The sequence below is a fragment of the Canis lupus genome, chromosome 22 (genome assembly GCF_011100685.1).
Source record: "Canis lupus familiaris isolate Mischka breed German Shepherd chromosome 22, alternate assembly UU_Cfam_GSD_1.0, whole genome shotgun sequence".
NCBI classification, from domain to species: domain Eukaryota; kingdom Metazoa; phylum Chordata; class Mammalia; order Carnivora; family Canidae; genus Canis; species Canis lupus.
In genome coordinates this window covers 51,287,412-51,300,583 of record NC_049243.1, presented here as the reverse complement: position 1 = coordinate 51,300,583, position 13,172 = coordinate 51,287,412, and the positions used below count along the sequence as shown (strand labels likewise).

At 37.7% G+C, this 13,172-nt stretch overlaps 1 protein-coding gene across 1 annotated transcript in view; it reads left to right on the top strand.

Moving 5' to 3' along the window:
* The window catches only part of NALCN (sodium leak channel, non-selective), a 321,940-nt gene that overhangs the window by 6,004 nt on the left and 302,764 nt on the right, over positions 1-13,172 (top strand).

Sequence of the window (13,172 nt, the reverse complement as noted above, 5' to 3'; positions counted from 1 at the left end):
TATGTATTTGCTATAGTATTTTTAAAACTACATGACTTTGTATAGTTGGAATCATGCTATTGTACAATTTTTATACTGGTCTTCCCATTTAATACTTAGCATAAACATTTTTTCATTCTATACAGTATTCTTACTTAAAAAATTTGAAATAGCTGTATACGACTATGCCCATGAATATAGCCTCACTTCTATGGCCGTACCTCTGGTCATTGGACATTTGTGATTTTCAGTTTTTCATCATTACAAATAATGTCCTGGTAGATAGGGTATAGGGATTTATTTTTATTGATGTTATTTTGTTCATAATAGATTCCAGACAATGATATTCCTGGGTTATCAAAAATATTTGATAATCAAAATTAAATAGAATCTCAAAATTATTATGGATATGCTGAGTTCCACAAAAAATAATATTCGAGTTAATTTTCCAAAGATATAAATTTGAGTAAGATGTTTTATCTGCTTTCTGCAGTAAATCTGCCTTCTTTTTAGTATTTGTGGATTACTTTCCCTCTTTTACAGGAATAAAGGACGATAAAATGATATCTTGGACATATAACCTTTGCAGTATGTAAAGACTTGACCTTTAACAAATTCATCTAAAATCAAGATGATAAAATACACTTCTTGGTGTAAAACTAAAATAAGAATGTTATAAAAGTGGTTAAGTGTGGGGGGGGGGAAGTAAGTAAAGGCAAGGTCTTTTAGGAATAATGATTTTTGAGCCCAGGAGTCTAATTCTGGTTTTTGCTTCAGTAGCAGACTTCAAATAAATGATCAAAGGGCTTTATATAGTTAGAAACCTGTACCCCACAAGCACAGGGAAGAGAAGTCCATTTGCTTATGGGGTGTGGACTCCGAGGCATTTCTGGTAGATTCAGCACAGATGGAACTGGACAGATGGGATGGATGGGCAGAGTTAAGGTTGAGGCCACAGTCCCCGTTCTACTTGTGTAAGAAATAAGGAACAGAGCTCCAGGCAGAACTCCTTCATCTGAAGGAGTGAAGTCTAAAGTTGACTTCTAAAGCACCATCTCCATGAGACCCTGGGGCAAGCACAGCCATACCCGATGGAATATGTTCCAAGGACAGGGACTGACCCCATTGTCTAGAGAAGGCACAGGACTGGGGCTTCCAGGGAGAGAGTCAGGAGTTGAGAAGACCAAAGATCAACATACCATGGCCAAGGAAAGCGAGTCTGCAGAGACCAAGAGTGGGACTTCTCTCCAATTATGCAAAGGAAAGAGGAGGAAAGACTTTATTTGGAGCAGGATGATATGTCTGGAAGACAGCCAACAGAGACACACAAAGAAATGCTCTTCCTGACAGGGAGATCAGAGCAAATGGAGCACAAGCCACATTCTAAGTGAAATATAATCACTGTTTTCTTTTAGATGAAAACAAATAACCCAAATATGCAGATAGAGATGGGTTATAATGCACCAGGAAAGACTAACAGAAAGTAGCTAACATGTTGTTATAGCCTAGTGAACACTTTGCATCTGAAAAACTGAAATAGGAAAAACATCCCATCAGTATTCCAATCAAGACCTGGTGGGCAAAATGGGTGAAGGGGGTCAGATGTATAAACTTTCAGTTGTGAAATAAATAACTCATGGGATGTAACGTACAGCATGGTGACTGTAGTTAATAATACTGTGTTGCATATTTGAAAGTTCCTCAGTAAGATCTTAAAAGTTCCCATGACTAGAAAAAAATTGTAAACTATGTTGATGGATGTTAACTAGACTTAGTGTGGTGATCATTACAACAAAAAGAAAAAAGAAATACAAATGTTTATCTACCTACAAAGGGAACATTTAGATTGCCCTCCTATACTCTTTCCAAAATTAAATCAAGTGGCAAGCAGTAAAATAATACCCTGAAATTGTATAATTCTGAAAAATACCAGAATACAATTCTCATAAGATATTAAATGTGGCTCAGAAATGAAATAGAAAAAAAAGATGAAGGCATACATATTAGGCAAGTGAAAGAAAAGGTGAAAGAGAAGAATGTAAATAACAGTTGTTTGAAAAGTGATTAGATGAGAATAAAGGACCTTGAAGCAATAAAAGTTAGTATCTTTAATAAGGTTATAATTTCAAGTCGTCTGGCGATACCAGTGATAACAGCAATATAATCATTTTACCCCAAAGTATTCTTATGTGTGTCTATTTTAGGAGACATGGTCCCTAGATGCAGTGTTTTCTCAAGGGTTCTGTGACCTACAATGGGATGAAAATCATGATGTCAGCTTAGGAAATAAAGAAAAGAACCCAACAGAACTAGAGAGGACAGGAAGGAGGAGGCTAGCATTGAAAAAATCGTGGGTGAATTCATTATAAAATAGGAAAGCTTTAGACGTGATAGATAAAAACTTAAGAGCCATAGTGTTCCAGTCTTTGAGGCTTATTCATCCACCTGTGGATAGCTCGGACTGAAGAATGAGATCAAGAAGAAGGAGAAAAATAACACTGAGGATCAGTGAAGGAGAGTGTTGGAGAAATTGGGTGTGCAATCCTAAGGATGAGTGACTGGAACCAGACTATCATGGTGGAAGCTGAGAAGTGAATGGTAGATTTATCAACATGAACAAATGCTAACAGATCCTGGTGATCAAGCCAACAGAAGGAAAGGGAGAGGTCTGGGGAGGGTGCAGGTGGAAAACAAATCCAGGATTTCAAGCTCATGTGATTGACTGGGGGCGTATTTGTTTGTATTTACTACGCCTTCAGAGAACTAATTACTTCTTTATCTTTCAGGGAGCAGTATCTATTGGTTAAATCATTTGCTTCATTATTTTTTTAAATCTGCTCTTCTATCTTGTAATTATGAAATCCATAGGTCAGCTTCATGGATCACTTCCAGAGTAGAGAAAGGATTTTTAAAAATTACTATTTCTAAAAAGGATAATTACAGAAGCCTATATCAGACAACATACAAGTCAGTGATGGCTTTAGATACTATTAAATATATATCACAAAAGTTGAGGTTAAAAAATCCTGGCTAGTGTAAAATTGGAAGAAGAATCCTCAAATAGTTAAGGAAGTTAAGGAAACTTACTTAGCTATGCCTCCCAGTAGCTAGAACACAGAGATTAAGACGAATATTGTGAATAGGGGATTTAAATTTTTAGAAATAGGCCTTGTTGGATTTGGAAACACCTTTTGCTGAATGAGTCTTTACATTTCTCTCAATTTGGTATGTCAATACTTCATAAAGAAAAATATATTAAACCCCGGGGAAGCTCAAAACAATTTTCTGTTTATTAAGTAAAAATCAAAGAAATTTAAAAACTCAATTAGTTGAACTAGACAATTGGTTTTGCTTTCTTTGTTTCTAGAAATGAATAGCCATTTTCAACGTATATCCTAGACTAGAACATTGTAGGAGAAAAGCCAAGTAAAAGATTTCTTAGTTATGTTCTCGTAAGACAAAAACCAAAATCCTATTCTTGTATATAAAGTATATTCCATATAGTTATTTTTCTAGTAAATTCTGAAGGTCTCTGAGGAAAACTTAAGAATCGAATATACTGGGTGTACATAGTTATAAATCAAAATTTTTGTCTCAGAATTCTATTTTGCCTCCACTTTTTAGAACTAGTCTCTCTTATTTTTATCCCCAAGCAACCAGTCTTGACTCTGAACTATAAACTCTGGAGGTGTTAAAATGCTCTTCTGAGCCTCTAGATCAGTGACCTCATCACTAATTGGGACCACTTATGGGAGAGTGTGTTAGAATTGTCTGGGAAGGGTTTTTTTTTTTTTAAATACCATTTCCCCATAGAACACCCCAAAAGGTTCTGACTTAGTATGCCTGATGTGAAGGATGCCTGGGATGTAGAATGTTTAAGAACCTCCCTGGATGATTCAAAGGCTCAGAAGTCTTTGGAAACTACTATGTGGAAACCTTTCACCTTCTTTGTCCAAACTTTATAGATTTTTATTATCAAATCAAATAACCACAAACAAAAAAAATAGGTAACTCCTTTTGAACTGCCATCCTCTTTAAGAACAGTATGGTAAAGTTTTGAAAACCACTATTTTAAACCATCCATTTTCTTTGTCCTTTGCAGATTCATTACAAGATTAAGCATAAGCAACCACAATAAAGATAGATAATCTCCTTTTCTGATTTTTCATAATATTTAAATGATAATAGCAGTTTATCAAAATTAAATGCCTGTCACTGAACTCTTGGTAGATGAAAACACCCAGAGCCCTGCCGCCATGTGGAGAATGAGAGAACCTCTTTAGGACTATTTGGAGATTAAGAAATGTGACCTTCTCGTAGTGGTGATTTCTTTCTTTGGTGATTTCTTTCTCTCTCTCTCTTTTTTTTTTTTTTTGTTTGAAGATTTTATTTATTTATTAGAGATAGAGAACACAAGCAAGGGAAGGCGCAGAGGGTGAGGGGTAAGCAAGCTCCCCGTTGAGCAGGGAGCCCAATGTGGGACTTGATCCTAGAACCTGGGATGGTGACCTAAGCCTAAGGCAGACTCTTAATGGGCTGGGCCACCCGGTGTCCCCCTCAGGTGTTTCTAACTCTGACATTCTTTTACTAAAATTTTCTTATACCTATACCGTACCTAGAATAAGTCACAAAATTATAAATGTATATCCTTTCTAAAGTTGGAGTGAATGGCAAGGACTTGTTAAGAGCATTGATTGGATTTTCTGAGTAAAGGCTGGAGAGAGGCTTATTGCCTCAATTTTTATAATACAGTGATTAGGTGACACAAATACAGCCTTGCATCCTCTCCTGTTGCTGGGCCAGTTTAGTTTGGGATGCAGGGTATAACAGCAAAGGGGTGCTGGGTCATCCTAGTCTATCCTGAATTGCTTTCCAAATCCAGTGATCTTTAAAGGTCAAAGAAAATGCAATTGTCACAATTAAAAATGAAACAAAACAGAATTCTTATTCTTAGTGAAGTCATGAGAGTTTTGAAGCATTCGTAGAAAGAACCAGAAAAAAAAGTAATATGCTGTTTTTCTTTGGGATTTGGGGAGCAGAGTCAGTATAAAAAGTGGGGCACCATTTTCTGGTTTTAATCAGTGCGCTGACAAAAGGAACAGAGAAAGAAAGAGCTGGGTTTAGAGGTGGCCTTTTGAAATGTTTCACTTCCTCTGCTTGGTGTCCCAACTTGGGTGGCCCCTGCAGTCCTGCTGAGACTGGACCATGCATATAACACTCTGTTTTTACAGGGCTACATCCTGATTTAGCAAAGGCCAAGTTGTAGATGAGTAAGCACCCAAATGAAAAGTGCATTTGGAGAGAGTCCGAGAGAGCTTGCTGCTGTGACCCCAGCAGTCAACATTTCAATGATGGCTTAGCTCTCCTGCTAAAGTGATGTGCTCTGCTGACTGCTGGATCAGACATAAAACTCAGGCTACTTTGAGAGAGGAGACAACAGAGCCACCTGCCTTTTCTGCAAGCAGAAGCCCTATTAGAGGGAAAGATGTGACTGGCCCATAAAATGCATGAGCAAAGGGGACTGATGACAGGCTTGCTTGAGAGTGGCCTGTGATGACTGACCTTGCAGCTCTAGGGGCAGCCATGCTCAAATTTGGTTTCACTACTCAGACATGGAGGAGGCAAGAATTGGAGAATCTCCATCCTTGATCTCTGGGAAAGATGATTCTAGTCACCAAGCCTTGGAAAAGTCAGACTGAAAGAGAGCTGAAGATCATGGGGGTAAAGATCAGAAAGTGACCTTGGGCAGGGCACTTCCACCATCTCTCTCAGTTTAACCTATTAAATAGGAGTAACAGAACACCTGCCTTACTGGGGCAGGGCAAGAAGTAGGCAAGATAATCCATGCAAAGCTCTTAGCCTCACACATCATAACATCATAACTCTCAACAAATGTTTGGTGTAATTTGTGCACACTTCACAATTAATTATTTTCACATTGTATTATTTTAAAGAAGTCACAAATGAATTTTATCACTGTTACAAAACGTTTGAAATTTACAAAAGTTCTTGAAGTTCAGATTGCCTAGATTCAAACTTGTTTCCAACTCATATGGATTTGGCAAGTTTGCCTCAGACTTTGTAATCTGTACAATGGAGATAATACGAAAAACTACTTCAGAGAAACTTTAAGGCCTTGGAATTGTGCCTGGCACAGAGCCAACTTTCCATAAATATTTGATTTCATCTTTCAAGTGGAGAGAACAAAAGAGAATACCGAATGCTTAAGGCTTGATTCTTTTCTAATATTATATACAGTGGTTTATGGACTATGACCCTACCCTAAGAATTGATCACATGCATAAAATTAGGAGCTGCGTCAAGAGTGTGAGAATAGATTTTGTTATTGGAAGTTTCTTGGGATGGAATGTATTGCAACTCCAGATGGTGCAAGAATCCTATCTGCAAACTTCACAAAATGTAGTAATGCTCTCTGAGAACATCCATACAGCAGCCAGCCACCTCTCAGGATGGTCCAATGGATTATTATTAGAAACTTTCAGATTAAACAGCTACTACTTGCTAACTTCTGATTGATAGCTTCCATTTAGTTTGGATTTTCCTTGCTGCAAGAACAACCACTACAAAACAATATCACAACCTTGATTGTGTTCTGAGTTGTGGATTTTGAGTATGGCAGAAGGACTTCATTTAAGAAGTGTATTCTCTGCAGAATGCATTTACTCTTTTGCCCAGGTGTCATTAGTGGGATCTAGTTTCTATTTTCACATTCTTAGCATATTCAGTCAACTAATTCATGAGACTAGGGGTGCCTGGGTGGCTCAGTTGGTTAAGTCTCCAACTGTTGATTTCAGCTCAGGTCATGATTTTCAGGGTCATGAAATTGAGCCCTGAATCCCGCTTGTGCTGGGTGTGCAGTCTACTTGAGATTCTCTCACTCCCTCTGCCCCTCCCCTCATTGCACTCAGATGGGTATGTGCTCACTCTCTAAACAAAAGAAAAGAAAAAAGAATTTATAAGACTTAAACTCTAGGGAAATTAAGAAATCTGCCATCTGTAGGAAATTAAGACAGCTGTCTGTTTCCTATGAGATGTAAGATTATCAAATGAGAGTTGGTAAATGCTTTTTTTCTCATTTTTTTTTGAAATTTAGAGAAAAGATGATAAAAACATAATAGAACATTTCTAGAAATCACCCTCGAGGAAAAAGACTGGATAATGAATAATGACTTCAGAAACCTGAAAATGACATTTAGATAGATTCAATGAGACTTTTTAAAATTCTTGCCAGGAAAAAAAAAAACCCCACATTTTTATAAACGTGTGACTCGAATGAACCATAAAATGAATCATATAATACAAATGGATTAAGAAAATAGAAATAGAAAAAATAGAAATGTCTGCACTATTTTCACAAAAAATAATTGATGCCAAGAGAGTTTATAATCACTAGGTTGTATGATGAGACTATGTTGAAAAAGTAGTTTTCTTTTTATTACCACTCTTACAGTTAATTTTAAATTTAATAGTTCTGTAAGCCACATTGTCTTGGTTAATATCTATCCCTGACTCACCTCTGTGCCTAAACTCCCTCATCTGTGAAATGGTCCTTGTAAGAATGGAATGACATGATGCACGATGTACTTAGAACAAGGCCTGCTACCTGGCAAACCCTCAGTAAACATTGTTGGAAGGAGTCTGTTTTTACATGGCAGTTGATGGATTTTGAGAGGAAATCTACTGATGACCTCATAATCCTTATCTTCCAAATCATTTCATCACACTATTGTGGGGTTTTTTTTTCCTGTAGATTTCTGTGTGTGTGTGTGTATGTATGTATGTATATATGTGTGTTTGAGGATTGTTTTCTTCTTTGTAAAGCATTCAGACTGGAAAGTATACATTCAGCTTCATATCAAATTATGTCTGTAATACTTTTCCTGAAACAGTTTTGATTATTAAGATCAAAGGCAATTATTGAGCACCACTAAGCAAGGGATGCTGGGCCGTTGGAGTATGGGTGGGAAAGTGCTACGTATGAGGCTACAGAGGCTATAAGGGGTGAGCTCACAGAGGTGGCCGTGGATTGCTGAGACAGTCCAGAACACTGATCTTTGACCTTTGTTTCCCAAAGCAGAGAACCAAGAACCTAGTTCTGGGCTTGCTGAACTAGGGAGGAGTTTCAGCCATTCAAGATGGAATGAGAGGACACTCAGCTGGCAGAGGAGGTGCAGTGGGGCTCCACTGTGTCCTGGGATCAGAGGAAGGATGAGTGGACAGGGTGGATAAGCATGAGGCAGGGCAGATTTTGGATCACAGAAAAAAAAAAGACCAAAATAGCGGGGTTTGTTCCCTAATTCAAGCATGGCATAAAATGCGTGATGCTATATTCATTTGTTCTGAATGGACCCCTTCTGTTGGGAAGGAAATTTGGCCAGCCAAAATGTAGAGTCTGTATTTACAGAAATAATGGCATTTGGCAGTTCCAGCATCAGGAATAAACATCCCCTTTGTCTTCAAACTGTTATTATGATGTGCTGAAGTACAACGGAATATTTAAATATGCATATGGAAAAAGGCAGAAAACTTGTTCAAATATGGATATCAGTGGTTTGTTGTTTCGGGTTCTGCAGCCATTTAAACAAAACAACAACAAAAAAGAGAAATAGAGATACTTGAAATAAGAAATAAGATTGTAATGCTCAAAAATTTTGATAACATCAAATTCAGTTGTCTTCCAAAATATGTGGTGATACCTTTCTCACCTGCAAATTCAATGTTGATACCTAATCTAGAAAGATGTGTTTTTATCTGTTTACCTGGCAAGGCCTTGCACATATAATGATGTAAATGAACTTAAGAGACAAGAAAGACAAGGAAAGGCAGATGTTTGAAGGTAGTGTTTATTTACAGTTAGGATTTTTTATGCATGCATATTTATTGACAGAGTAAGATGTTCATAAGCTACTCCTAAATGAAGGAAAAAACCAGCTGGTTACAAGACAGTGTTTATGCAGCCATTTTAAAATAAATATATGCATGGAAAAATATATATGGAAAAGAAAATAGTAGAGGTACCGTCCATATGCCATTGGAGAATAAGTGCCCCAGCTAAAGAAGTGTCATGAGGAGAGGGAGTATATTCGATTATTGCTCTGTCTGCAGCACTTTGCCCTGGGGCTACCACAATATATGCACTCAACAGATACTTTGCAAAAACAATTGAGTTCTTAGAAGTGGAATTCCGGATGGCTTTCACTTTGTTCCTCATTTTGTTTTTATGTTTTTTTTTTCATAATTATCCTGCATTGCTTGTGTAATGAAAATAAAATAATTTTTTTCATTTAATTTAAGATGTAGGTATATGAGATCTAGGAAGAGACCAGTAGTCAGCTGTCCTGGCTTGTCACGTGAATCTCATCATGTCTGACAGTGCATATACAGGTGCATGTTGGGAATCAACTGTTAAATAAATACCCCTTGCCCAGGGAGGTAGTGTAGAACTAGCAGTAAGTAGTGAAAAAATAAGAATACCATTAGATGGGATTTGAAGGATGAGTATGCATTGGCGAGAGGTTCTCTTTAATTAATCAGCTGTTCTGCCTTTAATTAAACATGTTGTTGCCTGTGTCAAGAGCACAGGGCTTTGGAATTCTAGGAGAAAAGAGACCAAGTATGTTTTGTTACTGCTAAATTCATATCAACTAACACAATAGTTGGATCAATTTTTTTTGAATGAATGCATGTTATGCAAGCATGGATGAATGAGAAACTTCTGCTATCAACGAAGGCTCCTCTTCCAAAGACCTGACAATAAAGCTTGGGGTGAGGAGCCCAAAGGATAGTATTGAACATTTTGTTTTCTTAATTTCCTTTTAAAAACTCTGCATGAGTTAAGCTAGGGGATATAAAGAACTGATGTGGGATTGGTAGCAGACCACGAAGAGGACACAGCTGGAATAAAGGATCGGAAGTTACCGAGAAATTGTGTAAGGGGGTGATGGGACGCTTAGCTAGTTCAAGTGGAGCGTGTAGGTTTGAGTATGACTGGAAATCCAAGTAAAACTGGGTAGGGCAGAGTGTCTTTACAACACAAAGTCACAAAGGCAGGCAGTCTGTGAGTTCCAAATGCCTTTGCTATTCCTGGTGTGTACCCAGCATATGTCACAATGCCTAATACCGAAGTAGATATGCCGTCTCTTCTGTGTGAATGAATGAATGATAAACGAAGGGATAGGCTGAAGTTTTCTGTGTTATAGGAGAGATCAGATCAATGTTCTGGGAAGTTGATTTCTGATAAAAAGGACAGGACATATTAGAAAGCTTGATGTTGGTGGCAATCCAGACCCGAAGTCCATGGCTGAGCAAGGATTCTAGTAATGGGGGCTTAGGCAGAAGGCCATGTTCATGAGGACACAGAATCTATGTAGTCCTTCTGCACATGTGAGCATCTGCACTCAAGGACCCGAAGAGCTCAGGGCAGTAGGATCTGAGAATTGAGAGGAAAGGGTGAAGGAGAATGCCGGACTGATAACCACCTGTCCTGTTGAGTTTCAAGTGGTGATGGTGCTGGTACGGCCTGTATCTGAGGGTGAAGCAGCAGTGTTGATGGACAAGTCAGGAGCCAGACGCCAACAGATGGTGATGGAAACTGTAGGAACAGATGCTCATTTAAGGGATTAAGTACAGAGGACAGACCCAAGGGACAACAGGTAAAGGACATACTGTAAACCATCATTTAGAAGATAGAAGATTCAAAAGAGTTTAATGCAAACCCAAGAGGGTTACAAGGAGAAGAAATGACCCTAAGTGTTGCAAGCACTTCGCAATTAAAGAAAACTGAGTATATTAATTGCAGTTGGTCAAGTGAGAACTGGAATGTCCTAAGGAAAGTGTATGCTGATAGAAGTAAAACGTTGCTATCACAGAGTATAAAACTGGATTGTAACCATATAAAAGGGAGCAGTGAACCAAAATATCTTTTCTCTTGGCGTTGCCATTAGCTGTTTCCAAGTAAAAGATTTATCAATGAATATACTATAACTGTGTAGCCTTCTCCCATTATTGAGCCATTTAAATAGCAACTACTTTAAATAAGGGTGGAAAAACTACTGGAAGCCTTGCTTTTTAAATTTAGTGTACTGCCTTATGAAGCGCACTTCTGTAAACAGAAAAAAAATATATTGGGTTATAAATACATCATAGTGATAAGGCTACGATACACAGAAGCAATTTCCTATCAAAATAGTCAGCTTTCCTAGGATACTTAAATATCCCTGCTAGTCTTTATCAGGGGAATAATAGGTTTGCTGTACTCAGTTTTATTGATTCAACATGAATGAATGTGTAAAATCATATTTCTGTGTAGAAAGGAAAATTTTTATAATCAACTGCCTCAAATTAATTTTGAGTTCTTCATATGTAATTTGAATTTACTTTACTACTTGGGTGCTTAACATAATGTTTAATATTATTGAATCAGCCAAGATTTCAGTGATTCAGGAGCAAGTTGTTGAGTTTTAGTGTATGTGTGTATTAACTAGGTTCCATGGAAGTTTGAACACATAGTTTTCTTGGGCACTGTTTAATTTGGTGGCATTTTCACAGTAGGTAAAATTAGGGTCAAAGTGTATGACAATATTATTCATCATGTGTGATTTTGGTGGGTCAAAATAGCTAGCATAGGGATTTAATAAAAAATAATTCTGGATGTCTACTTCTTTAGATAAACAAAACCATAATCAAAAATCGGCTTTGCTTCAATTGGGATGTTTATAATAAAAGGGGCATGGGATTCATATATGAAGGTATAACATTCATATATCAAAAATTTTTCAGACTATAACTTATGGCCAGATCATAAGAGCAATAAATGGCCATTGATGAGTCTCTTCACTGGCACAGCGAAAAAGGTATTATGGTTGGTGGCTAGGTCTATAAAATGTCCTTGTATCATCTTTGAACAACTTTGTACAACCAGTCTTTATTTCCTTTGTATTGTATCATTTTTGAAGGATTTCTAAAAGATTCTGTATCCCATTTTCATATACATAGGAGACTGTCATTCAAGAAGCATCCCAAATTGAGGCCACCAGATGTTTCCCTCCATAGTAAATCAGAGAATAAGCATAATTTGAATATTCTGCATATATTTACATATCGATGTCAAGAGTCCCTAACTCCAATTATGTAAAATAAAATTAATTAGTGCAGCCTACTGCAAAGCCCATATTCAAATCCAATATTCTGGGTAAGATAGTGTAGAAACACCTACCACATCTTAAAGCCAATTAGCTTGATTTCTTCTGGGAATCAGAGGGCTGGGCAGACACACCTACCTAGGTACCTCAAGGAGAGCCTGGACATAGAAGGAGGCACCCAAACACAGAGAATCAAAGTCCAAGCTGATTTGTTCTGAGCTGCTGGGGCTTGTTCTCTTTCCCGGTGAAAATTGCACCTGCATAAATTTACAGATACTACAAACACATTCTAGTTCTTGCATTCCTTTGAGAACTGAATGGTCCTCATTGTCCTTTGGTTAGAGTTCGGTGTCTAGCCCCAAGTAGCCTCAGGTAGGAGAGCCAGTGCACCTTCATGGTGGCAAAACTACTGTGTTTTCCTGACTTGGCATTTCCACAGCAGTGAGCTGCCCGGACCTCTTCCTTCTCTTTATCTGCCTTGTGAAATTCTGATCAGTCCTCAGAATCCGTTTGGTCCCTGGCAAAAGCTTAGACTTTGTAGTCAGATATAGATTCTTTTATGATTCAAGTTTGCTGGAGTAGCCTTGGTTGAGTTCTTAACCACCCTGAGGCTGGAATTTCTCAGCTGGCAGGAAAAGACAAGATGTTTTCCTGTCTATTGTCAGTGGTAAAGATTTACGTAAAATACCATTGCTAAGTGTCCCAGATATAGTATATACCCAAAAAACTGTAGCCTTGCTCCTTTCCTTTGAGACTAATCCAGGTGTTAGTCAACTAAATCTGTCTGTGGACTCAGGGTAACCAGAGCCACCTGCCTTTGTGTCTCTTCTCCATTATATCACAAGCAGGCATCTTATCTCTCTGGTGAGATTTAGATTTACTTCAAGGTAACTGGAAGAACTGGAGCAACCCCAGCATTTATAAAAGAAAAAAAAAAAAGAAAAAAAAAACATTTAGAACAGGTTCTGCCCCATATCCTCTACGTCAAGGACAAAATTGGCAATTCTGTTTGAAACTATCATTGGAAATAGA